General features: G+C 43.3%; 1 protein-coding gene across 19 annotated transcripts in view; it reads right to left on the reverse strand.

The window, feature by feature from the left end:
* pou3f1 (POU class 3 homeobox 1) overlaps positions 1-27498 on the reverse strand; it is a 221632-nt gene that overhangs the window by 30263 nt on the left and 163871 nt on the right. For 17 of the 19 annotated variants that reach the window (XM_037074681.1, XM_037074674.1, XM_037074675.1 and 14 more), the window contains one exon: positions 11584-11677. The gene's annotated coding sequence lies outside the window, so the exon portion shown is untranslated. Of the gene's footprint in view, positions 1-6500; positions 6568-8788; positions 8908-11583; positions 11678-27498 lie in introns of all 19 variants that reach the window. The other 2 variants (XM_037074671.1, XM_037074670.1) reach the window with 2 other exon arrangements.

The following is a 27498-nucleotide window of genomic DNA, read 5'->3' on the forward strand; positions in this document are numbered from 1 at the left end:
AAAAATCTACATCTTCAAATCCTGGTCCAAGACCCAACCTCCATCCAAGTTTCATGGAAGGCCGTTCAGTACTTTTTGTGAAATCCTGCTGACAAACCAATCAACCAACAGACAGACACAGGTGAAGACATAACCTGCTTGGCAAAGGAAAAAATATAACTTGAAGTTTTATTCAGGGATTGTTTATTTTTGTTGAAAGTCATTCCTTTAAAAAGATTTTCTCCAATTCTTTAATGTGGCATATACTGGAAAAGAAACTGATTAAGTAGTGGTAGTGTTCAACTTGTATGTTGCCCTCTCCAAAGAAAGGACTTCCACAACAGACCACCCCCAAGCAAACATAATACCCCTGGGTTCATGTGTACCATCAGCACTCTGGGGCACCTGCTCCCACAAACACACACACACACTCACCAACGTGTGCCACAATAAAAAGTGACTATCCCTCTTCCGCTAATACCGATCAACCCCCTCTCTCTCAGGAGGGCTCAGTGTCTTCCATCCCCAACATGAATAAAACAAGTTGTTATTCTTTTCTAGATAAACACCCTCCAAGTGCCCGCAAACAAGAGGGGGAAACGACGCCAAGCTTTGGTTTTCCTCCAGCAATTGCGATGGAGATGGGCTCCCCAGACACTCGCTGGGCTCTGCAAAGTGGTCCTACACCGCACAAAGTGTCTGCTTTGCCAGAGGCACAGGATGAAACTTCTAAGCAAAAACAAAATCTGCTAAATACCTAGCGTGGCTTGCTTGCCATTTGAACAAAGCATATTATTCATTCACTTTGTCAATTCCTTATGTACATGGTATTAATCAAATTCCCCAGTGAGATCTGAGCTCTTGTTTGTTCATTTGAATCTACGGAATGACTCCGCTGGTAAGTGAATCATTAGGAAGCATCACTTTGGCCCAGATTTGACAAAGAGGCTGGGAAGGTGTACATTAGCCGATGGAAAAGGTTAAGCATAGTAAAATGAGAGAGGAAATGTGGCGGACAAATTGAGAAATTAGCAATGTGCGGGTAGGGAAAGTCTCGGAGGACCCGGCGCTGAGGCGAGACCTATTATGGCACATGGCACCAGGCAGCTGGGTGGGTAATTATCATCATGTGTTTAGCAAGGCGCCCTTATCCAGGGCAACATATATGACTTGTGCTTTAACCACTTAGTTGGCCCATTTAGCTCTTTGCAGCGGTGTGTGTGTGTGTGGGGGGGGGGGGATTCAGTGGTACGCTGCTTTAACAGTAGGTGGCAATTCCCCCCGCTGCAGGTGCTGGCAAGTCAGCCATAGTTGGCACCTTGGACTGTGATGCAGGTGTGTGACCCGTACTGCGGTGCCAGGGTGGCAGAGGTGGCCTCACTGCGAACGGGTGCAGATTGATGTCCTTGGGGAAGGTGAGCGAGTGACCCCATGAAGATCCAGCTGTGAGCCTGGTGAGCCAGATGTGTGTGTGTGTGTGTGTGTGTGCATGTGTGTGTGCTTGCGTGTGTGTGTACACATGTGAGTGTGAGTCTTTCAGTGTCTCCATGTGTGCCCACTGCCTGCTTGGTACGAAACAGCTGGCTCCCACCATCTGCTGCTCCTCTACAACAGCAGCCCCAGAATGTGTACATGTTGTGTGTGTTTTCAATGTGTTGCAGGTCTTTTTTTCTCAGTAAAATTCATAATTAGATATGCCAGAACTTGTATGTAAGATGAACTAATTTAAAAGGTAGTAATATGTAGTAAAAGATGCAACGAATGGGCTATGGTACCCTTTAAAATGGGAAAAAAAGGGTTTTTTTCTGCAATTTATTTGTGTAATAAAAACATCCAGCAGGTGTACATTTCTTTAAAAGCTACACAAAGACTATCTAGTATATGTTGGCCTTTCCCTTTGGTTGTTAATAATTTGCTCCAAGCAAGCAAAGCTATCGAACACACTCGGGTAGAAGAGAGAGGGATTGGGAGGTTGGGGGGGTTAGTATGCTAAAATCCACCCAAAACAAGACACATGAGACACACGGTTCTAGTGTTAATTAGGGAGCCAATATTACAAGATAAATCAGAGATGGAGGGAATGTTTGGAGGAGAGAGAGATGAGGGAGGAGGGAATGGGAAGGAGGGGAAAAAGAGCGAGGGAGAAACAGAGAGCGAGGGATGGCAGGGTGTTGATTTGAGCAGGGCCTGGGGGCAGCCTACGAGGCAGAAAGGGGAATGATAGACTGGCTAACCAGGCGCTGATCAGGCCTGTGCAGCTCTCCTTCTTTCATCAATAGTGAACAACCAAAGTGGCAAGAGAAAGTCTGTTAGCTGCACACTTATTTCACTTCAAAGTCGGTGTTAAACACCATCAAGTGTCACTCGAGTTTAAGCCGATCAATTATGCGTTTTGATCCGCTGATGGCTGAAACTGTACTTCTATGGATCAGCACTCAGAAAGTGTTTCCTTTTTTTACGAGAAAAAAACCAACGCCGTCTGCAGCGCTTGTGCACACATGCGCGGCCTGCGAGTATCATGTTGCTCACAGAAGACAGTAATGAAAAATGATGTCCCTCTACCTCCCCAAATTTCAAGTCGAACAGCGGCGGCGAAAGTGAGTAATCTGTAATCGGAGCGATGTGGAGGAGTGCAGCGCTGCTAATGCGACTAGACCCCGCTGTTCTCCGAGGAAGACAGCGCTGGAGGGGAGGAAGAAGAGGAGGAGAAGGAGAGGCAGCGAGATGAGCGGGAGGAAGAACACACACCGAGGTAGTTGGGGGATCGCTTGCTCCGAACATGGCAGAAGGTACGGAAACAAGGCGCTCTGTGTGGGCCCCATTATTTTTACTCCCCATTCTCTTTTCCCCTCTCTCCTTTTGAAGACGGCGGGATTTTTCTCCTCCTCCCTGACATAAAAGTAAACAACGTTGCCTGCAGGCACAATTTTCCCGGCAACACAATAAAATGTGCAGTGAATTTATGATGGTCATCCATTAGCTCTTACCAAGGAAACATCACCCGTATCTGTCGTCCATCATTATAATAGAGGGTTAATGCACTGAATTTACATAAAAAAGTCATATTGTCTGCATGAATTATTTACACCCTCAGCTGTTTTTTCCAATTTCCCTCTTTTTTTTTCTCCCCTCTCCGTCCTCTCGTTCGTGGCGAGGGGCTTTTTGGTCCGGATTCTTGTGGAGAAAATCTGACAGTAAATTTCGCCGTGAGGTGGTCCTGTCGCCGCCACCTCACTGTCCCAATATTTCTCTCCGATCCTCCCTCTTTTCATCCCTCATGCCCTCCCTCTCATCCTCGTCTTCTGTCTGTCTTTGTCTATGAGTGACAAGTGAGAGCTAGGGGGCATTGTGATGGGCTTGTTTTATGGCCTTTCTGGTTGAGTCAATCAACACTGAAAATCTTCTAAGTAGGTTCCACCGGTGATCACATTAGATGAGATTACCAATTCCACGCCGTATTTGACCGTGTAAAGATGAACCTGCAATATGAGTGTAGACAGGGCCCAATATTAAAAAAAGATAATTCATTGGCCTATTCACAAATTTCGCCTAAAGTTAGCTAATTCATTAAATCACATGCTACAGTAAAGATTATCTCACCCTAATTCTTTAGTGGCGCTAATCTGGCAACGCACACAGAATGATCACAGCGCCACTCGTACTGTAAATGAATTATCCCGATATCACACCCCTGTAATGAAGGCTTGTACAGCGCTAACAGTTGCCTTCCAGACCCCGGGGAAAGGCTCAGTGATTGAGCAATTATGACAAGCTCAATTACTGTCATCATATTATCATAGCTAATCCAACTCCGCCATGCTGCGCCTTCCACTGCACTGATCACAGCGCCTTTTTCACTGTCACTGAGGTGAGAAAGTGCTGTCACTGACACCGCTTGTGCTCCCATGAACACGCTCAAATGAATATGTGGCAAATATGTCAATCTACCGGGCCTGTCTCTGTTTCTATCTTTCTACTGGGTGTCTCCGCGATGGATGTCTTAATTTTTTTCTAATTCCGCCTGACAGTGCCACAGGCGCTCTGGGCTAAACTTGTGATGTGCCTTGACAGACTGCAGGTTTGGTGAGTTATCCGCTCTCCTGATATGGCTAAATGATCGCAGCAGCAGGAAGAGACGCGCTGCAGCCGCAAACTCGTCCGGGCTGTGCAGCGAGGCGAGCGGAGTGCTCACGGAGCGCTGGAAGAAGTGCTGGAAGAAGAGTTCAGGAGTAGCGTAAGGTAAAGGAGGAACCTATGAGTGACCTCTGTGACCTCTGTGACCTCTGGGAGCGACACAGGTCAGTCACACAGATGTAGATGAGGAGGTCGGCGTTGGGGGAAAGTCAAAGACGAAACTTGCATGGAGCCCGTGTTTTGCAGAGACAGTAGGAGCGATGCCAGAGGTGTGAGGGGAGGTGAATGGATCAATTGGAGCTGAGCCTCAGGTATAACCCATTCTCATCCATATAACATCCCTTTATACAGCCTCTTCCTGCCCTCCACACTGCTAACGTTGTGTGTTTTCTTCCCTCTGCAGTCTTGTTTATTCCACTCACTGGTGCACTTCTCCTAAGGGGTCTGATCCCTGCTCGCCTCCAGGCCCGTTTCCCAGTCCTGTTAAGGAGGTGCGGATTAGAGGTCAGGAACACGGCCACCTCCTCAGCCGGCATCGATCGCCGTCTGCATGTTTCAGGGAGTCATGAAGGCACGGACAGACCTGTTGACGTGTGAGGTGAGGTCTGAGATCTGGTGACTTCATCTGTGGTGTTTCTTGTCCGTTAGTTCAAAATGGTTTGAAGTTCTGAAGGACTTTTTTCATGAATGAGTGGACTTTCATGTCAACATAAATACGTACTTCCTAACACGACTTAATGTTATGCTGGTTCTGTCACTTTCCACTTAAAAACAATTGAAAACATCACATAATAATAAATGTACTTCTGACATATTTTAACAATTTGATGATGATTTCATTAAAAGTTTTCTGTAAACTTTGATTGGCCGATCGGCTTCTCCCCACTAAAACACCTAACTGAAATTATATCCTAAAGAAAATGCAATTCATTTTTGTAACCATCTTACCAAAATGCTCAAAACTATCTTGAATCCTTTAATCTACAAGTTGATTAGAGATTTCTGTGTTTGAAAGCAGAATGGAAACCACAACTGTCCAGATGGGCTTGTTAATACTATTAGTATGTGGGTGGATGTTTCATTTTTTTAAGATTTTGTAAAATTTCAAAATATATTGATCTTTTATTGATTTTGTGGAAATTCATATTCTTTGCAGAGTTGGCAATTCATTTGTTGAAATGTTTCTGAGTTGTGAGATTTTTGTTCCATTAATTCATTTTTTATTTATTTTTTCAGTTGCATCATTAAATAAGCAATTGCAATTGGTGCAACATGTTGTACTACATGAACAATTTAGCCTTAGATGTACTGAAATGCATTGGAACATTGAAGTCAAGATATTTTTTTAACAAATGGACAAAAAAAGGTAAGCAGAGCCACGACTGGACTCTATACTTTTTCACAACTTGCCAGGAAAGTAAACTAATCACTCACTTTGAAACAAAGACTCCCAGGATGCTGAGAAGTGCTGAGAAGAACGCAAGCAGGTCAGCTTACTGTACAAATAGGGTGGCAAACAAATTTGCATGTCAAAATTAAAAATCAATGTGTTCCACCTCACCTAATGACCAATCTCCCTACTGCTGCTCTTGGGCTCTGATTAACATTCAGGGGGGTTCAGGAGAAAATGTTAGAGCAAAGCATTAATCTCTCTCAGCAAAAAAGCTTGTATCTTCTGACAGGTGGGTCAAAGTTGCCGTTTAATCTAGCCCATAATTTCAGAAATGTGCTGACAGGGTGTATTTTAATACATTAAAACCTGGCCGTGTTTGAGAAAGCTCAAAGCGCGACACCTCAGCAGGAAGTCTGTGTCCCTAGCTTGCAGTTATGGCATGTTGGGAAAAAACGGGAGAAATGCATCGGAATCCAGAGGACAGGTGGAACAAAAACTGCATCAGAGAGGGAGAAGCGTTTATTTGTAATGCTCTTTTTCTGGCTGGTTTGATAGGCAGACAGAAATCTAAATATTTAAAAATTCTCACTTGTTGCCATTATCACATAGATGTTCTTTCTCACACTAAAATACAATTCAGCCTCAGGCAGAATTACGCAGAATGAAAATAATACTGCTAAATACTGCTATTTCCAGATGATGTTGTGTTTTAGTTTGCAGAAATGTTAATCCTTACTGATTGCTCTTTGAATCAAATCTAAACCAGGAGGAAAATGTTGACTGCACGATGTAAACTTGCGTTAAAATGTCAACCCTGACATCTTTTTTTAAAGCCAACTGTAAAATTGCATGGATTTTTATCAAGCCCTTAAAGACCCTAAAGCTGCCCCAACTATTTATTTGTTCGATGGCCTGCACTTGACTTTATTGGCCATTGGCAGGAAGGTGCCTTCGGAGGTGTCCTGCTTCCCCTGTTGAAAAATGTGTCTCTTACCTCTTGCCCAACCTAGTGGAAATAATATCAGTCACACTGAGAGATCATGGTGTCAGGGTCAATTGTCCTGCAAAAGACGGGGGAGATGGGAGACATGTATTGATTTTTCATTTTGTTGGGGTAAGCAAGCATGTTGCAGCTGGGCGCGGGTGCAATGAGGCAGACACAATGTGCTAGACTGCTCTTCCAGCTTGTCACCCGTGAGCTGTGACTGCTGAGAGACACCTTGAAAACAATTATCACCAAAAAAAAAACCCTACGAAAACACTATCAATATGTATTTTTTTTTTTTTTTCCAATCTCTTTGAATTCAAGACAGCATGAAATGCTCGGGGTAATAACCCATCTGATTACATTATTCCGAGCAAAGAGAGCTGGTGGAGAAAATTTGGCCGGGGATCCAGAGATGAAACTCAGCCAGCATCACCCCAGATAGGGATGAGCTGCAGCTAGCCAGAGCTGGCAGTCGTAACACTGTGCTGGGTCTCGCAGGGCGGAAATGCTTGTCAGACACATTACATGATGCCACAGGTCACAGACGCATTCCAGCAGTCCAGTCCTTGCCTCACAGCTACAAACATTAAATGCATTCCAAATCTAACAGCCTCTGTGAACTGTACTTGGTGTGTGGCTGTGGTCGTGTTCAGCCCAAACCATCTAAAGTTCATTCATTCACAGGAGATGAGGTCTGATAAAGAAAGCAAGTGATTCCTATCATCTCCTCCATGTTCCCGCTCTCTTTGACTTTGCAGCAGAGGACTCTGATCTCATTTCATGTCACAACCTATGTCGATGTTCCTGTTGTGGCGGGACGCAACAAAGTGCCTACAACTCATTCTGGAACATGGCAGCCAGTGCAGTCGGTTCACTTCCTGAATAAACATCACCTGTTTGGAGGCTGCCTTGTGCTCCTCCATCTCCCTATCCCTCGACTCCTCACACTCCGACCACAGCTCATGCATTTTGTCCATTGTCCTCCTGCCCCTCATTTGCAAAGGTTACCGTCTCGACGTTGGTCAGTGGCGTTACAGACATGCAGGGTGGAGAACACAGTGGTCGCCCGCCGCCCTCTCTGCGCTCTTGTCACCCTGATGACCGATACACACCGGTCTACAGGTCTCCACCCCACTACCGTGTGCAACCTTCTCTGCTGTCTGTGATGTGAGGGTCAGAGTTGAATGCTGACAATATGAGCTCATCGGTATACCTAACACTTCCTGTTAAGGTGCTGGCAATGTCCTAAATATTAATGCAACCCACCCCCTTTATGAGAACAAACATCAAAACATGGGGTGCTGAGGAGACACACTGTGACAGGAGTTGAGTTCCTGTCATTTCTGCAGGTCAAAGAGAATTTATATCATGAAAGTATCTGGAAAATAGTCACATATAGAAAAGACACACTTCTTCTTCAGTGTATGAAGGTTGCATTATGCAGTACTACCTGGATATTTGTGGATTCAAATAACACTTCATACACAGGACAGTAACATAAATACTTCATTTAATAAAGCATATAATTAAGTTTAAAGAAAGATTTTTTTTTTCATCATTCCTGTTGGTTGTGCCAATTTTACTCACCAAGTTAATTGCATGGTACCTGCGCATGCAGCAACATCACTTTAAGAGCGCCCGACAGAAAAATAAAAAATCAGATAATCACAAAGGTTGTAAGCAACTCCATCCATCCACCCCCACTTTATCCACCCCAGTTCAGATTGCCGTATATTGGAGATACCGCAGATACACAGTAGTTAGTTGAAAGCATTCTACAGATACTCAAAGCCACCTACAGTGTGGATTATAATGACTGAATAACAGAATGACTGAAACTGCTCATAATCATCTTGTGCAAACATTACTTGTGTAATCTGCCTGAACTGACACTATTCCTCCATGTCAGATATTGAATTTGAGCCACCTGTTTTTTGTGTCCCTCGATTTCAGCAAACTCAAAGTTGGTGAATAAAAGGTCATTCCAACTAATATGAATGATGGCTCAAACTAAGGGGGGATTTTCCCTTCATGATTACTGTTTTAGGGCTTTTATTCGCCCTTGTTGAAACGCTTTCTTGTGCTGAGATGGTGCAAAGTGTTCCTCCAAGCTGATATGAAAAAAACCACCAGGTCTAGCCATAAATCAAATTCCAATCACACTGTATCAAACTTTGAAAGGTCTCCGAGATCACAGGAGCTTCCTCACACACCTGCTAGGCATGTCAGTGTTTGGGTGAGGCTGGGTATGCTATAACACACAGACACGTATACACACAGAAACACACACGTACACCTGTGGTACTTCCTGCCACTAACGCTGTAAGTGTTCCAGTTTCTTTCAGACAGAGGGGGTGAGAGAGGTGAGAGAGGGGGCGACCCAGCAGCTGGTTACCTTGGCTGACTCCCACACCTGTTAAAGACAGAGGCACATATCACACTATATTACAGTGTTAACGACCTGTAATAAATGGCTGATGCAAGCACGCGGTAATGGCCAGCACAGCCTTGGTTTCTTGGATACTTATTAGTGGAAAATTCATCAGCCATTTAATCTGAAGGCAGAGACCGGAGCACGTCTGTGCCATAAGAATTACTGCTCTCTGCATGCAGCGTTTCAGTCGTGAAGACCCACTGATGTACCCTACTTGTCAAAATATCAGCATTTCACAAACCTTTGCTGTGTTTTGGAACAAAAGATTCTCCTTCTGATTCCATGGTGAGACCAGGATTGAAAATTCTTTAAAAAGTAGTTCAGATCCGAGGCTCAGTGTACCAAACACTTGAGGCTCAATTTGTCAAATTCACTTTCCGCAGAGTGACAGGGTATATTACCCTGGTGAGCAGCCAGGCTCAGCACAGAGGCTAAAAGTGTGTGTCACCTGTGTGTGTTTTATGTGTATATGTAAAGATCTACAGAGGGTTTTGTGACATGAAGCAGCCGCGTGCTCTTGTGGAGAAAACCACTCATGCCATGTTGTGTTACAGGCCCTGATTTAAATGTTCTCCTTAAGTACAAGTAGCAAGACCAAAATGAAAAGTAGTCTTGCGTGTAAAATTATTAGCAAAATGTACTTAAATATAAAGAAAACTAATGCAGAAGGCCTTTTGCAGTGTTAACTGTTGACATGAAATGGGTAAACTGATTGGATGTTAATTAACTGATGGGGTTTTAAGACACCAATGTTTGCAGTACAACAGAGTCAATTACGTCTTTGTATATTCAAGATCCATGCATAATTCCCTGAGAAATTAACGAAAACATTGACAAAAGCCTTATCTTGCCATGTTAAAGAGAACAATCCTCCATCCAAGCCTATTGGGAACCTGTTCCTGTAGTAAAAACACAAACCAACAAATACTGTAACATGTACAATTTTAATGTTGTAGCTGGTTGAGCCAATAAAGGGGAAACTATTTTTAACTACTTCATATCCAGTTTGGCAGTTTAATCCAAGTGTTCCCAAACATGTTCATGTCAAGGAACCACACAAATGATACACATTACACTACAGAGCCCCAAGTTAACACAATTTTGTCTAAAGAAATCCCAAGTACGTAACAAAAGCGTTATGTCTTGAAAACGTGTATGGTGCAATCATGTACGTAACGCCGTGATCCTAACCTCTCACTGATGTCACATAGTGCAGAAACAAGTGATAGGAGGGCGAAGTGGCTGAGACAGACACCATCCACCCTGTTACAAGTCGCTGAACCATCAACATGATTTTAAGGTAAAACAAGTCACATAATGTTACTTTAAATCCTCTTCGTCAATGACCAAACTAGAATTAGGATAAAACGTACTCAATCAAAGCAACCACCCGTATTTCATTCCTTGTTGCTCCACGTCGCAAAAAATGTGTTGAAATTCAAAATATTCTTTTTTCTCCTTTTTGCTGGGAGCCTAAACCACCACTGCTGGTCCCCGGAGCCCAGTTTGAAAAGCACAGATTTAATCTATCACAGCTGATACTTAACCATATGTATGTTTTGCACATAGAACTTTATCTTACAACGTAACTAGTAACCATTGTTAAAATATAAATGTACTTGAGTTAGTTCAATGAATGTATAAAGTAGTATGAAACAGAAAAAGTCAGCGGGGTACGTGGTTTTAGTGTCTCGGAGCTGGTCCTGAGTACATTACTTAAGTGAATGTACTTATGTTCCAAGACTGAGATTGTATTATACAGCAGGCTACTTAGCCATCATTTATGCACAGACAGTTCACCCTCCTTGAAGGCGCCATGTGCTTCCTGCAAAGTCTATCTTCATATTACACTGTATGTACATATTTGCCTATGAGTGTGTGTTAAATTCTGAGTCTTGACTGAATTTCTGAATAAGCTCCAGTGGTGTGTGCCCTCTATCACCTGGTGTTTGCAAATACTGCAGTCAGTGTGTGTGTGTGTGTGTGTGTGTGTGTGTGTGTGTGTGTGTGTGTGTGTACCTGTCCAGCCAGGCCCCTGCAACAAGCCCTTTACTAGTTAGTGTGTGTGTGCGTGTGTGTGCGGTGCTTGTGTTTAATAATGCATGGCCCCGAGCCCAGGACGGGCCCTTTGATAAAGTACAGCTCCACGGCACATGCATAAGCAGCTCCAGCCATATGCAGAAAGGAGAAATTGATGGTGGAGATAAAGTCTGTGCTGCTGCTTGCTGCTGTGTGTGTGTGTGTGTGTGTGTGTGTGTGTGTGTGTGTGTGTGTGTGTGTGTGTGTGTGTGTGTGTGTGTGTGTGTGTGTGTGAAAGAAAGATTTATGGATCGTATCAATGTCTATATGCAAGTGTTTGATCAGGTGGCAATTTGAGGCTTTATAGGATGAATCTTTGTGCTGTGTGAACATGTTTGAAAATTGGTACTTTTTTGTGATGTTTGATTAGCCGACACCGAAACAAGCAAGCAAATATGGATATGCACGGGAAGATCTGAGGCCACGTCACAAGTGCACACGTGGTTGAGAGAGAGAAAAACTGTGAAAGTTAAAGAAGACGAGTGTATTTGTGCCGGAAGTCTGTTTCTTCATCCTGTGCTCGAGTGTGTGTGTGCGCCTCCGTGCAGGTGTGTGTACGAATTCTCTCAGACTCACTTTGGAAGTGCGATGAGCTGCCAGTCAAAGTCGAAGGGGTCAGCATGGTGCTCCGAGGTCGCTTCCACCCTCTCGCCCGCCTCGCCGCGCAGCTCTATTACAGGGGAGAGGGCAAAAATGAGGGCGAACATTCACAAACAAGCTGGTAAGGCATTCGCATACATGCAAACAAGCCTCATTCTCTTTCTCTGTGACCCCAGACCCTTTCAAAATAACACCAATCTAACTCGCGCCCTTTTTGTGACTTATCCCTCAACTTCTTCTTCCCGTCTCCCCTTCAAGTGTTTGCTCACTTATTATTTTTATGTCTTCACTCCCTTCCTCATGTGTCTCATCAGTGTGTTGCGAACTCGTCCGGCTGATCGTGTCGGCCCCAAAGCTGCGACGGCACAAACCTCTCCGTGCCCTAAGTCATTAGACATGTCGCTCTCTCTTGATCTGCCGCCCACCTTCCTCACCTCCCTCCCCTCCACTATTCATCCACCCACTCCCTCTCTTCTTCCTCCCCTTGCACCGACTGCCACCCCCTCACCCAGTCATAAAGAATAGACAGTCAGATATACAGGAAGAGACAGAGGAAACCCTATCTTTTTTTGTTGCAGCTTTAATTTACTTTGTACATTAATATTTCAGGGCCCTCTGCAGGCTTGGTGCGGGAGCCAGTGGGAGCTACTGTGTGTGTTGATGTAAGTGTGTGTGTGTGTGTGTGCGTGTGTGTGTGTGCGTGTGTGTGTGAGTCACATTCCAGCTGTAGGAGGGGAAAGGATTAATATTTCAAGGGGCCTTATTGGAGACCCCTGTACCGGCTCCACCAAACCACCATGGCACGGGTACGCGGTGGTGCACCGGCTCGCCTTGCTGCTGCAACCTTTGTGTCTTTGTCTCTACTCCTGTCCTTTATTTCACTCCCTCCATCTTCATACCTCATTTCCAGTGTTTGAACTTGTTCATCACATTAACATAAGCCTTTTCTTTTTAAAATCACAACTTCAGCGCATCAGCTCATCCTTGTAAAATAATTCAATAATTCTAAAGTTAAGAAAAATGTTAAATATCAAGGTCAACAGGCGTCTGAAGTCGCCCGCTGACAAAATGATGGATGCTTTTTGTTTTTCTCTGTCGCATTTTCTGTAATCATCTGATAACTTTCCACTCTTAGTGAGCAACATATTGAATACAAATTGAAATAAAAATGCGTTGGCTGGTTCCTCTCTTCGACTGTCTTTGCTGGAAAACAGCACAGTAAACAATACAGTTTAACATACATGAAGTGTCATTAATTTCTTGGTTAAATTCATGTCAGAGTTGAAAATAGTTGATTGATTCCTTTGAATCCTTTACTGAATAATCCTTTATGGTGTTTTTTTTAGATCAAACAAAGCAAACTGTTTTTGATTCTAGCTGCTCCTATGTAAGTTTTTACTGCTGCTTACTTTGGTCTGTCTGCAACTATAATGATCACTATACATTCATTTCTAACACATACATACAGTATAAAGCTGTGTTCCTAATGACTCGTTTCCATGCTGTTGAGTAGTTCACTAGTCTAAAAGTAAGAAAACATTCAGCTCACTGAACACAACTTGATCTTTAGAACTAAACTTTTTCTATCTTTATCTTTATTCTGATTTTGGGTTATATAAACATAACTGATTTGATTTCAATATGAATGGATATGAAAAACTGTATGTATATTATAAGAGCCATCTGAAACGATCAAATTCTTTAACAATTCTTTAAATTCTTTAAATGCTGCTGAAATTTGCGGGGCTTTGCACCATTATTATTTCTTTTTACATTGAAAATTATCCTACAGAACATGAAATGTTATCAGTGAACAATCAGCATTTTTTAAAACAATATTGAACAAAAACATCTTTAGGACAGGATCTTTAGGGTGAATGAAATTGCATGGCTATTGTGAAAAGTAATGATCAGTCATCAGAATATAATTAATGTATTCTATTAAAATAAGCTTTGATAAAAGTATAAGCTATAATAATAACACAATCTTGTACGGTTGCATTTAAGAAGAAAATATCAGGTAAAATATGACTTCAAACAAATTTGTACCAGCACGTGAAAGATGCAGTGTAGCAAGAGCAGAAAAGACCAGTGAGCAATTTGGAGGAGTTGAAATTGGATTTTGAAGTTGGAAGAGGATGATGAGGATTCAGGGGCAGCTTTTATCACAGATCAGTGGGTCTCTGAGCGGGGGTCTCCCGGTCGCTGCATCAGGGGCGCCCGGCAGGAGGCCATATTGAAATGAGGTGCCTTCCCCCAGGCTCTTAGCCACCCCTGACATTTGGGTGTACGCGTACGTGTGTGTATGTGTGTGTGTGTGTGTGTGTGTGTGTGGAGTGTGTTTAGGGTGAAGGGTGGGGGCTTGTGTTTCCGCCCAGAGACCCAATTGCCTCCGCTCCCCTGCTACTTGTGTTTCCCCCTCTTCTACCCCTACCCGCCCTCAGCCTCCTTCGATTGGACCCTTTTTCTCATTTGCCTATTCATTTAAAAGAAGAAAATGCCTACTGAGATCCAATATGGGGTTGAGGCAGGGGGGCGCGAGTGGGCCCCCAGCAGGGGTGGAAAACACAGCAACAACACGATGAAGAGAAGGAGGAGGTGGAGAGCGAAGGAGAGAGGTGGAGGATGCCCAGACCTCCGACAGGAGATGGCTTCAAATGGCTTCCCCGGCTCCCTCTCGTCTTTCCATTCCTCATCTTCCCTCCATGTCTCTCGCTCTGCTCTCACTCTTGTTGTTCCCGTTTTCCTTCCATTTCTCTGTTTTTCCTCACTGATGCTCTGCTCACTGGGGTGGTGCTGAGATTGGGATGTGCAGCCCGCTTGACCCTGCTGCTGAGGCGAAGCAGGGGTTCGGACCAGACCCAGTGTGTGTTAGCGTGTCTGTGAAGGTGTGTGTGTGTGGGGGTCTGCTTTTAAAGAGAAACCACCCTCTGTCCACCTGTCATTATCTCGCACTTTCACTTTCCCCTGTCTCCAGCTCACCTAAGAGGCTTCCGAGGCTCCAAGAGCCAAAGCAGAGCCCAACTTCTAAAAGTTCCTTCTCTGGGTTTGAAAAAGTCAAAGAACATAACACTTTGTATAAATGCTAAAAGAAAAACGTGGTTAGCCCTGAGTAGCAGCGCGAGCACTGTATGACATGTTTTATGCATGGCCGCTGGGTCTCTCAGGTCGGGGAGTTTCACATCAACAAAGTGCGGAGGGTGGCTAAAGGTGAGAGGCATACTGGCAGAGGGCGTTTGGGGGGTGAGGAGGGAGGAAGGGAGATGAGGAGTAGGTCGAGGGGAAGAGGACTCAGAGTAAACAGTTGTAGATTCAAACAGTAATTCAGTCTGCGCGGAAAGAAAAGGGATTCAGCCTATGAATAGTGCTGGGAGACAAATACAATCTATGGACGTTGAGGTATTTCCAGGGATGATCGTACAAAATGACCTTTACGTTTTACAAATATCAAACTGGAAAAAGACACGTTTAACTTTAACTCATCATAATTGCACGGTGTAATGGCAACAGAGCAATGATGCCATCTGCAGTCATAGGTTCCCCCAAAACCCATGGTTTCTTTATGCATTATGGTCTACCACCAGGCTCCAAATCTCCAGAGAAAATGTCTGACTGGCGATCCTGTCAGGCTGGAGGCCTGGAATTTCTATCCAATTTCATGTCTCCATAATGGACTAAATTAATAAATAAACATACGTTTTGTCCGATATTGTTTGTTATTGCCACACGGAGGAAAATATCAAAAGCTCCAGCTGTCTTTATGAACACTTCTCGCAGGGTTTTGTCTGACTGAGGTGACAATCATCATTTACCCTGCCATTTATTTGAGTTTGATGTATGTGTGGAATGATTCGAGGACCACGAAGGTGTGGGATTATGAGAAATATGACTGATATGGTGAGCCACTGGCCAGCCAATGCAAGCAAAAGCGAGAGAGTGCATTCAGTAAGGGTCTTAATCAAGGGTGAAATTCAGCAGCCAAACATGATCGCTGTGGGGTAACAGTTAAGAGTAATGTGTCAGCACGAAAAGGGCTAAAAGGAACCAAAACACAGAACTGAAACAGCCGGTGACATTTCATGTTCCATCACTGATGGCAAACGAAGAAGGGCAAAAATACCTTTCAATGACAGACCTGACCTACCCGCTGAATATTCTATTTAATTAGTGTGGGGAGGCTTTGATTCCGGTGAAGAAACTAATTGTTTGCACAGCAAATGCTGTTTTGTTCTTATCTGTGTGACCAAACAGTCTTCGAGGCCTGTGATAAACCCACGAATGAATTGACATTTGGAGAGTTTTACTGATTTTCTGTGTGATTTTCCGAGCGCAAATGAGGAGTTGTTGGGTTTTTGAGGACTAAATGACGAATTGACAAATCGTGAAACTAATTTGCAGATTGATCAATAATGAAAATAATTGTTATTTGCAGCCATCTTTGCAGTAAAAGCTGCTCAAATTTTACTGGATCTATCCTGAATGAATTAGACAGGCGGCAATTCAGCAAATGCAGCAGGAGACGACAGCGGCGGTGGTTAGTTGAAGTGAAAGTTTCTCTCTGATGGAAAATGTAGGAGAACAGGAAATATCGGCTGGGAAGAGGCTGTATCTAACAATGCTGAGAGCACTTAAACACCCTCTTCTCTGATCTCTCACCTTATTCTTTTATCCGTTGAAGTACACATAAACACAGGCTCGCACACTGCACCGGGCTAATTGCAAATGCGATGCAATTTCCAGAACATAAACAAAATCAAAGGGAGCAGCACTTTCTCCCTCGCACGTTGCCTCTTTAATGTTATTCAGAAAGTGAATTTGGGTCCTCCACAGAAACACCTCTCCTTGTTGTTGAGAAAAAAACCCATATTGTTCTCCTTTGCAAGAGGAAACCATAATGGAGGCTGTTTAAGAACCCAAATTACCATTAACCAGCTTTCGCTTCAGCTCTTCCAGAGATGATAGACCAGCAATAAACCTAAAAGTTGCTATTTAAATGGTGATCTAATTGCATGCTAAATCATATCCATTTCAAAAGTGAAAGTTCACCATGGCATTTTATGTTTCTTTCATTCCTCCCCTGCAGTATGCGGTTGCTTGTTGCTGCTTTCGTCGATGGCGTGCGCGGTGTTTACGCTCCATGTGAATATTTAAAGTGTTGCAAATGGTGGAAGCGCAGCGTTTAGAACTACATTGTCCCAAAAACACCGCAATCAGGAGATGATCTCACGTATGCAAAAAAGGAAATACGAGCGGACCCCCTCGCTTTCACGTTTGACAGAGTACCTTTCCCTTTTGAATACATTAGAGGACCCGCAGAATGAGAGCAAATGAATGCCCGCTCACTTCCCCGGCACCCCGGCCTCATGGCAGCAGGGATGGAAAACAACGATTCGTCCCCATTACATTTTTCATCATACCTGCGTGAGCGGATATCCACCTCCCCGCCCACCGTGAGTCGACGCCGAACACATATCTCCTAGCTATAGTCGCTACCTACACACTACATTTGTGCCTACACATAACAATCCTGAATAATAACGACTGGTTTTAACATTCAAAACCTCGCACAAGCAGGAGAAAAAAAAAAAAAGGTGGAAAAAAGAAAAGTGAGAGACAGCTCGCAACAAACACGAGGGAGAGATGATAGGGATGAGGAGGGAGGACGGGGCAAGAAGGACATCTATCCCCCCTTTAAGCCCACCTTATTGGCGAGTGGTGACCCTGGACGTGGGGCTATTGTCTAGGCTCCTTATCATAATGTAGGCTGTGTTGTCTTCTCCATTACACCTCGGCCATTCAATTAGCCCCCATTACCATAGTAATAGAGCGCTGCGTTGCCAGGGTCAGGACTGACAAGGGGAGGAGGAGAGCGGTCAGAGGGAGAGAGAGGGAGGCAGAGAAAAAGATGTCAGTATACATGTAGGCACACCGATACAAGCCTCCATCATGCCCAGAAAAGGTGACGTTGGGTGGTGCAATCGTACAGGTAGGACCGGAGAGCAGTGAAGGACACTGAAAAACATTCAGCGACATTTTAAACTAACAGAGACACACACAGGAAGAGTCACCTGGTGTCACCATGGGAGACAGACATTTCCATGGATGCACCTTGTATGAAGTTTTACGTTTTGGGGAAAAAAAAAAAAAAGATAATTTACAGCGGAAAATAGGGGAAAGCAGAAGACAAACGACTGTTATGATGTTTCCCGTTTCCAGGACATCAATAATGGCTCACAACAGTAGTGATTACCAGTAATGAGTGTTGCGGAACAAATGGCTACACGTGAAGATTCCTGTTGATGGAGCATTTTCCAAAGGGGAGGAAAGAGAAATGGGGATGATGGACCGCGACGTCTGACAACAACGGTCACTTCCATGTAGACAGTTGTTTTGTACTGCTGCAGACAGTTGTTTTGTACTGCTGCAGAGCTTACATCACTTTCATATGATGAATCAACCCTCACTACACAAACAGCAACATTTCACCACAGGTTGGACCAACTGCTAGTTCAGGGTAAAATGAAGCTGTGGTTCTCTGTGGCCAAACAGGAAAATTAGGTTTCCACGCTAACCTAGCTAGTCCAAGTGCTGTTGTGATATTAAAGCATCAAACATGCATTTAGATGAATGAGATATAGACACTTTGATATAATATTGTGAAAAAAGAAAATTGTTTGAAAGCTACATGTCACAGAGGTTTCTTCTACCTGGAAGTTAATGTAGCACGAAGAAGAACCTCCATTTGTCTCAGTGGAAGTAACTAATTACATCTACTCTAATTATTGTAATTAATTTTGGGGTACTTGTATGAATATATATGAGTATATTTTTCAAGTGAATCTCAAGCACCTGGAGGACACCCACACAACCCAGGACCTTTTTTGCTCTACGCCACAAGTAAACAAACATTATAATTGATTCTAGAGGCCTCACAGTCTGTGGACACTTCATCCTCTCCGCTTGTTTGTTTGTTTGGTTGCAAACCTCTTCTTTGAGGGCGTGACGGCACAGAGAGGGAGCAGAGCAGGGATGTTAGATGAGGTTACAGGAGAGCAAATCTATGTTAACCAGGTAAAGATGTTGACAATAGGAAACAACTTTAAATACTGATGGGCCTGCAGCCCTCTGTGTGTCTCACATTATCACCCCATTGTCCCTTTATCTCACTGTTCCTCTCCATCATCCGTCAACTGCAGAATATTTCTCACAAGCTTATCATTTTCCTGTTTTCTCTCGTATTCTCACTAACTTCCTTCCACCTACAAACTTTCCATCCCCTCCATTTTGCCTCATTTCCTCCCTGTCAGTGCCCGTGCCAGGGCGCGTGCCAAGCAACCAGTGTCTGCCTCTTGTCCCTGTCTGCATGTTGCCCTGTTGTCGCTGCCACTTTCTGGCATTGTATCCGTGTGAGCGAGAGAGAGAGAGAGAGAGAGAGAGAGAGAGAGAGAGGGGGAGAGAGATGGCGAGAGGGAGAAAGAGAGACAGAGAGAAAGGCGAGGGGCAAAGAAGAAAGGCAAGGAAACAAGGGAATGCATGCAGATGCAGGGCCCATCTCGTTTACAAATATGCAAATGCTGTTGCCTTTGTGATATGCAAATGAGAGATTACAGAGCGCTAATTAGGGTCAAAAGAACTGTTCACGTCAATTAGGGGAGAATGAAAAAACGATCCCCACTCTCGCTGGCCCCCAGCCCCCAACCCCTGCCACGGATATCCTCAGCTTTTGTCTTAAAAAAATGGAGACATGAAAAAGACAAATAATGAGAGACATGTGTACAAGGGGCGGGGCACCCGCATTTGGATAACCAGCATGAATCCTGAAAAGGGCAGAGGTCCAGATTTGTTTTAGAGGAAGGACATGGTTGGCTTTTTAGTATAAACACGATAAGCACAAATGACAAACCAATGTTGTTTCTGTCCCCAAAGAAATGTGGTTCTGATACATATCTGCATCTTCACTCCTTGGTCCTTCATCTCTAAGTAACATTTAAAAGTTGATAATCATTTTTAAAAATCGGGCACTTTTTTAATTAAACGCACGGTATGTGTTTCTGTCACAAGGGTCACTCAATCAAAACCATGACAACAAAAGATGTAGACTGATGACATCTTGAAGTAGCGTGGGAGCATAGCTTTTTTAAGTTTTCATGGTTAAACCACCACCAACTGCCCAATAGGGAGAGGAACACATTATGTTTGGTTGCATTTGGCGACTTCCTGCCTCACTCTCTGACGTATTATGTGGTGTCATAGAGACAGACAAAAATGAAATGCAGCTGCCTTGAATAAAACAATGAATTTCTCTTGGATTGATGTGGACAATATTTTGGATAATGTTATTAATCAGCTACATGCTATGTTCTGTTTATTTTTTGCACGATCCCAAGTCTGTCATGCATTATCTATGAACACCTGTGAATCAACATTTCTTGAGATTTTGACACCACACACATTGAGCTCATGCAATACAGCACATTCAAAGTTTTCTTTACCCAACACAAGTTTGTAAAGTTAAAATGCAACAAGACCGTAGTAGCGTATTGGCATGAGAATATCCCGTTGTTGTTGGACCCGACCACCTGCCAGTCATCTTAACTTAATAAAATATACCTCCTTGGTTTTGGTATGAGCAACAAAAAGGGGACAAATAAGATCAGAAGGTGAATGACTGAAGGAAGCAGACTATTTTCCAGTTTCCTCTGTCCCTCTTCTCTCTATCACTGCCTCTTTTGTCAGTGTTTCTATCTGATGTGTGCAGGAGAAACACACTGTTATATTTGCATCCTAATGACCCCTCCAGTGGCCCCCGAGGCTGGGCCCTCTGCATTACCCAGAGATCAATTAGGGCCAGGGCCTGGCGTCTGCTGTGCCCCATTATAAACCCCTACCAACTTTCTCTCTCACTGTCGCTTCCCTTTTCTCCCACACGTGTCCTTCATCTGCACCTCCACCCTCTCGCATCTCGTACATCGCTTCCACATCTTACGCATGCACATGCATAGACACACACTCGCTTGTTAAACAAACCCCCCTCACATGTTGTAGAAATGCGCACACATGCGCATAACTGCTGTCACTCTCTCTAAGAGCCTCTGTGGTGTAGTGGTAAGGTGAGGGATGAGTAGGATCGGTCCACTGAGTTTTCCCACTGTGTGATTCCATCTCAGCCTTGTTGCCGGGCAAAGCCGTGCGAAGACCAGGTTGTGAAATGTACATCCTTCTGACAGGGCCGGGCGTTCGTGAGGCTCTTGTGGCTGCCAATCACACTGATATAAAAGCACAGTGATTCGACTTGGGGATGAAGAACTTGACTGAGGATATACAGCTCAGCAAAGCACCTGAGGCTTTTCTTTTTTTTAACCCCCTTCCACATGTTGAATGTGAGTTTTGACTGAGACACAGATCATTCCAGGAATCTGCCCTAGCCGTAATCATGTTTAGATGTTTCTGTCTGACCATAATACAGCACATAAAATCATACAAATATATCACACAAGTATGTTTGCAAGCATGCTGATTGTTCTCACCCAATGCTTTACAGGGTCGTGGAAAACGTAGCTTTGCGGTTAAGGCTATGATCCAAGGATTGTTAAGCAAGACTGGGGTCTGGACTGAACTGTAATACCTGTTCCTATTATACATTTTTGCGAGTGAGCGAGTGAGGAGCGCTGTGAAAAAAGGAAAAACACAAACCCGGTTTTCAAACTGATGCTTTGGATCAAACAAATTCATTTCTGGCTCCTAGTCACCTGGATACAACACGATTCAGTGCCAAACTTTTGTTTTGTGTGCACGTATGTCCTTAATTTTTGCTTTGACAAGATATCTACACACTCGTTTTCTTAAAACAACAATTAAACTTTAATTCTAATAAACTTCCAAACTCAAATTATTTCTGAAAGAAATCCGCAACGGTCCGCAACATAGTAACAACACATCTTTGTTATACCCAGATATTTTCTGGACTTTATATTCGTTTGAGATTCAAATGTCCTTGAAGACCAATTGTCCTGCCTGTGATAGAACATCATTTCTAAGCTGTCTCCTTGAATCAAAGAGCTGTTGGTGAGCCCTGCTTGGATATGCCGAGACATTTCTTTATACTTCCTTCAGATTCTTTAGCCAAAGCTTTTTGTCAGACAGTTACAGGTGATACAGACAGCCATAGCTGGTGAGTCGGCCTTCTCAGGTTTCATTTGACCGGACTGACATCCGGCAGAAAGAATGCCAAACACTTACTCTGCTGTATTGTGAGGCCTTGAGAGCCTGTAACTAAAAAGGTGGCATCTATCCGATAAGATTTTTCTTCTCAAAAAGGCTTTAGGAAAAGCCACATCTCCCACTATTGTGTGCTGTATTCTTCCAGGTTCCATTGCTGCAGGAGGAATGTGCACCTGGATGGTTTTGTAGCCCGCCTCCCCTAAAAACAGCGTAACAAGACTTTAGACACCACATTACTTTCCTCTCCTGTGAAGCAGTAAACTTGCAGTTCATGTCAGCAAATGCGAGTGGCATAATTCACAATACCCTTCATAATTCACATCCCGACTTACAGATTTTTACTGGTTTCATTATTGTTACTATGTGTGTCATCTATCACTCTAATCAAATTCAAGAAACTCTACTTATTTGAAAACTCATGACTAATTTTCCACCATGTTCGCAGACTGACATGCTCCTCTCCTTTGCCCTGCAGGTGTCTATAACACATGCACATACATAACACTGTCTGCAATACGAGGACACAGCAGTTTGCGAAGCTGATCGGTCTTCATATGTCAAGAACCCAAAAATAAGAGGAATATCATCATCACTGTCTTTTACAAACAATGCTTTAGTAGGAAAAGTGACAAGACTCTAATGCATTTTTCTTATCACCTGGTCTGTAGGAGGAGAACAGAACGGATACAAATGTTTCAAGATGTTGTGTTTGGTCTTTCAAGTCAAAATGCAAAAGTCTTTTCGTGTTCGACCGCATTATGCTACATTTGGGGTATTATCTTTAATTTGATCTTTGCGATGAACAATGCAAAAGTGAAACTGCTGTGCCAGCAAAGACGCAGACAAAGCAAATAAACAAGACCTAATCGTTTTTATCAATGCAGTTGATAAAAACTTTTTCAAAGTAAGACGGAGGCTTACTGGAGGTCGACTGCATACGTGATGAAAAACACGAGAACCACATGACCAACTAAACCCACCAAGGGTTAAGATCAAATAAAAAAAATAATAATAATAATAACAAAGGGAGAGATATGTGCAAATCACAAGAATGGTCGATTTGGAGACTAAACCTAATCCTAATCAGACCACAACCATTTGACAACAATAATAACAGTGGAAAAGTCATAATATTTGAATTTTTGTCTTGAAAGTCAAACTAGGTGCTGCTTAAAGGAATAGTGTGACCTTGACCACGGAGCCCTTCACACGTAGGGCTTAAGTCCACTGACTAAGCTGCTGTATTTGATGAGCTGGGAGTGAGAATGTGTTGAAGATGTTTTCTGATCTCTAAAAGTCAGGATATCTCAGCCGCCACAGCATTGATTAAGAGAATTATTTTCTTTTTTTAAATCTATCTCTTGAAGGCTCCAACTCCATGGAAGGACAAACCTTTTGAATGTCAGTGAAATATTGTGGTCATGGTTACAGCCACATGATTTCAAGATGTTTTCTGACTCAAGGATTGAGCGTTGGAACACGTTCCGTTTGTGAATGAGAGAAACAGGTTTTGAAGATCTAAAAAAAAAAAAAAAAAAAAATGAAGCCAATCATCTATGTGGGAACATAAAGAGAAGCAGGCTTTATGTAAGGTTATAACATCAACATAGAAAAGGCAATTAAGGAAAATATGTAAAATGACAATGGGGATAGAACCTTTGCTCTTGGCTTAGCAGCGCCACAAAAGAAACTGTCCCAAAACCAAAAAAGAGCTTTTTTCTTCTTCCTTGTTAATTGCAAAAAAAGCAGCAAGCAATCACAAAAGCAACATGCACACCTGTCTTTAAATTCCCGGCACTATGGTCTCTCCAAACACAATGGCCACATGGTATTTCCGATGCCCCCTCCGCACATTCGGCTGCGACATTCAACACAGAAGGACATTTTCTATGTATGCACTTTAACTCAGAGTATGTATTTGCACTGTCGAAAAGCTTTTATATTTGAACTTGCTGCAAAGGTCAAACTGTCGGTCATTCATCGTTTGAAGAGTCTACAGATTAAAGGACGTTTTTACTGGTTAGTTTAGAATCATTTTGAAATGTAAAAAGACTTTGGATGAGCACTATTCTCCTTGTTGTTACTGTCAGTTCTGTCATGAATTTTAATTTAGAGGTTTTGGAGAGAGGGAGCATTTTATTTAAGTTGATTTGACAAGTGTTTTCAGTTGACATCTTTCTCTAAACTGATATTGTTATTTTAGTGGGAGATTTACAATTATTTGCATACTAGTGAAAGATTTATTAATGAGCATGTTCTAGCGTTCATGTTTGAATTTTACTGTACAATTTAAGAAAAAGTGTGTTACATACAGTAATGCATGCGTTTTAGCTAGTCATGGCTGGTCCTCAGATCTTCATCCATGACTGAGAGGACGTGCTCCACCTGACTGGAATGCTTCCCAGATGTAGTCAGTGTAATGAATTTTATCCAGTTGTTTCACCAGGTGGTGAACGGTCCCCTTGTTATTTCCTCCCGAGATTAACTGGGTGTGCATGGATTCTGTACTGCTGTCTCAGCTGCAATGCAACCACCCTCCTGCAATATTCATGCACATATCTGAGCCCTGCTGATACAAGATTACACCTCTTAGGGAATGATACTGTTTTCTGCAGCCAGTTTCAAGAGCCACAGAAGGAACACAGTGGATGTCAAGTTTAGGAAGAAATATTATTGTATAAATGTATTGAGAGAGCGCTGGTTCTCGTGTACTTCATGAGGAGACTGCAATTATAGTGTCAAAACTGTCATTTCAGTTCTGGTTATGTATGATTGTCAGTCATTAAAGGGGCACTATACAGTTTTGGAGAAAAAAAAATTAAATTCTGAATTTGAATATTTACAATACTAATGAGGTAACAGTTCAAACTGAGAAATATTTATGTTTTCCATAACTGAACAGGCTGTCCTCAGAGGAAAATAAGGTCCCCAGAACACTGTTTGAGGCTAAAAGGGTGGCAGGGTCCGCCAAAAATAAACAAAGTAAAACTGTCTAAAAACTGTGTTGTCCTTTAATTTCAGTTGGTTTATTCAGTCATGACAATGAGTTTGTTTATTTAGTTTGTTAAGGCATAAAATCAGTCAACGAAGATCTTTCCCTAACTACTAAAATGTCCTCCTCGAAACCCCCTTTTTTACTTTGCATGTGTGTCTTTGTGTGGTGTTTGCCTGTATGAGACAGCAAAATTACCTGGAGAAACATAGGCTGAAGCAAAATACATGAGATAAACAAGATAAATGAGATAAAATATTCTGTTGAGAAATACTTAAACATGTGGTGGAAATGATGTGTGTTCCACTGAGGCCTTGTATGATGAATATCTACTAACCCTGAAACTTAAATTAATTGATCTTCCAACCTTTTGAGGACCATAGTTATCTTGACTATGGCTAGGTCACATTGGAATTCAGTTTATTTTCCAAAGAATCATCTCCTAAAAGTCTTTGTGTTTTTACTGTAGACAGCTGTGTTGGATCAGAGGGACGGGTTTAGAGTGTCAGTGGTAGAGTGGTTTGCAGTGTGCGTGTGTTTATTTGAGTGTGAATGCCTCTCTGGTCGTGTATCCCATGTAAATGTGCCACTCAGACACATTGGTGCACCATGAGTATATTTGTGCACACCTTGCCAGAAGACATTTGTATGTGGATGGTTCATCACTTGCACTTCCCACAACATGTCACAACACCATTTGACTTTGAGCTTTGACATGCGAGGGCCTCACAGACAATGCAGGTTTCCGATCAGCATCTCTCGGCCCCTGCACGGGCCCCTCCGCTCGGAGCAGAGTGAGAAGGAGGAGGCAAGCCCCTGGGGCCCGGGGACCCGACCCCTGCAGCCTGCCCTCTCATCTCTGCGCTGAACGTCCCTTTGCACTGCTCAGCAGCTGTCAATCACAGGCCACAGATGGGAAGTGAAGAAAGGCACGAGAGAAGCTAGACAGCATGTGTTTAAGTGCAGTTTAAGGTAGTTTAAGGTATCCACCTGTTGTAGTATGTTTGTGTATGTGTGTCCCAGACACACAGATGAGGCAGAAATTCTGATCCAAATGATGCTTTTTTTCTCAGCTTCGAATCAAACAAAGAATCTAGCAGAGTCATTTAATGTATATGTAATGGAATTTTACTTTTAGTCACAATTTACTGTCTTGATGAATACATAATTTCATGAGAACAACTGCTGATAGTACTAAATGATGTGCAGCATTTCATTCACAAGCAGCTGCACTGAGGTCAAACCAGAAGGAGCTAAAAAGACCAACATCTGGTTAGCTGGAGAAGTTAAGTCATTGTGCAAATTATTGGACTTCAGGGGCCTGCTGATCACTGCCATTGATTCCTGCCTCTCCAGTCAATTAGATCAATGGTGCATCTTTAGGCCCTGCTTAGCCATGTGTCAACTGTCACACTCTACTCTCCCCTGCATTTGTACTCCGGCACATGCTGCCAGTGCACAGATGGTAACCTACACAGTCCACTACAGCCTGTAGAACAATGACCTGAACCTGATGAATAAAGGTCTTGAGAAATAAACAGAACTACTTTTAAATCGTAACAACTTACTTGTCTTGTCACATCATTTTTACCTATTTTATACATACATTAGAAAATCAACAGTTGCACTCAATACAACCCAAACAATCTCAGAACGAACTGCGGTTTGAACATTTAAACTAAGCATGGGCTGAGAATTTGTTAAAAAGACACCTAAACAACTATGGACTACTGCCCTTGCAGTCTTGCTCAAGGGCAACATTTGACAAGAGTTGTCAACTACTCCTCATGAGCAAGGCCACAAAAACCACCACCCAACTCCTTCAGCGAAGCTACTTGTGTTTTTTAAGGACACAAACTGTTTGATTTCCTAAGAGTACGTTTTAACAGAATTTCCATATGATTTCTTTTCCTGGAAAAATAAATCTTGGCCAGAAGCTTTTCATTGGCTTTCACTTGGCATAATTTCACTGTGGAGTTTGTTAAATATCTATTAACAAAAAATTTGTTGAGACACGACTTACAGACAACAAAAGCAGCAGGCTAAAGGATTGGTGCAGTAATGAGTTTCCAAAACACAGACTTGCAAATGCAGACCACATGCCAACACTGGAGTGCTGCTACCTTGTGACCTCCTTGCCCCCTCGGCAGCCAACCTGTGTGCTCGCACACACACTCACAATTCGGCCCCCTCCAAACAGCGGCCTGTGCCAAGACCCTGGGAGACTGACCCCCCCCTCCGCACGCCCCTTTCCCCTCTTCCCTCTCCACTCCCACTGACCCCCTCAGCGACGGACCATTGTTTACTTTCACTCTCCTCCACGGCCCTGCTGGTCCGGGGGGCCGGCCGAATCGTTACATTATTGTCTGGTCCTCCCTTGCAACCCCCTCCCTTCCCGACCCGGCCTGACCCCATTCACAGTCCTCAAAAGCACCATCTGTATCACCCAACAGTCAGGGAGTGAGAGAGAGGGAGAGACGGGGCAAGAAGGGGAAAGAAAACAAGGCGGGGAGAAAGGAGATGACGGCCGAGGAGGGAGGGAGGGAAGGAAAGGGGAGAGAAAGGGAGAGAGAACGAGAGGCATCTGAATGGGTGTTGCGCTGTCTGTCGGAAAGTATCTGTCAAATAGTTTTCACAGTGTGAAGGCTTCCCCACTGCTTCCCTTTCTTCAAACATGG

The sequence above is a fragment of the Acanthopagrus latus genome, chromosome 17 (assembly GCF_904848185.1).
Source record: "Acanthopagrus latus isolate v.2019 chromosome 17, fAcaLat1.1, whole genome shotgun sequence".
Lineage (NCBI taxonomy): Eukaryota > Metazoa > Chordata > Actinopteri > Spariformes > Sparidae > Acanthopagrus > Acanthopagrus latus.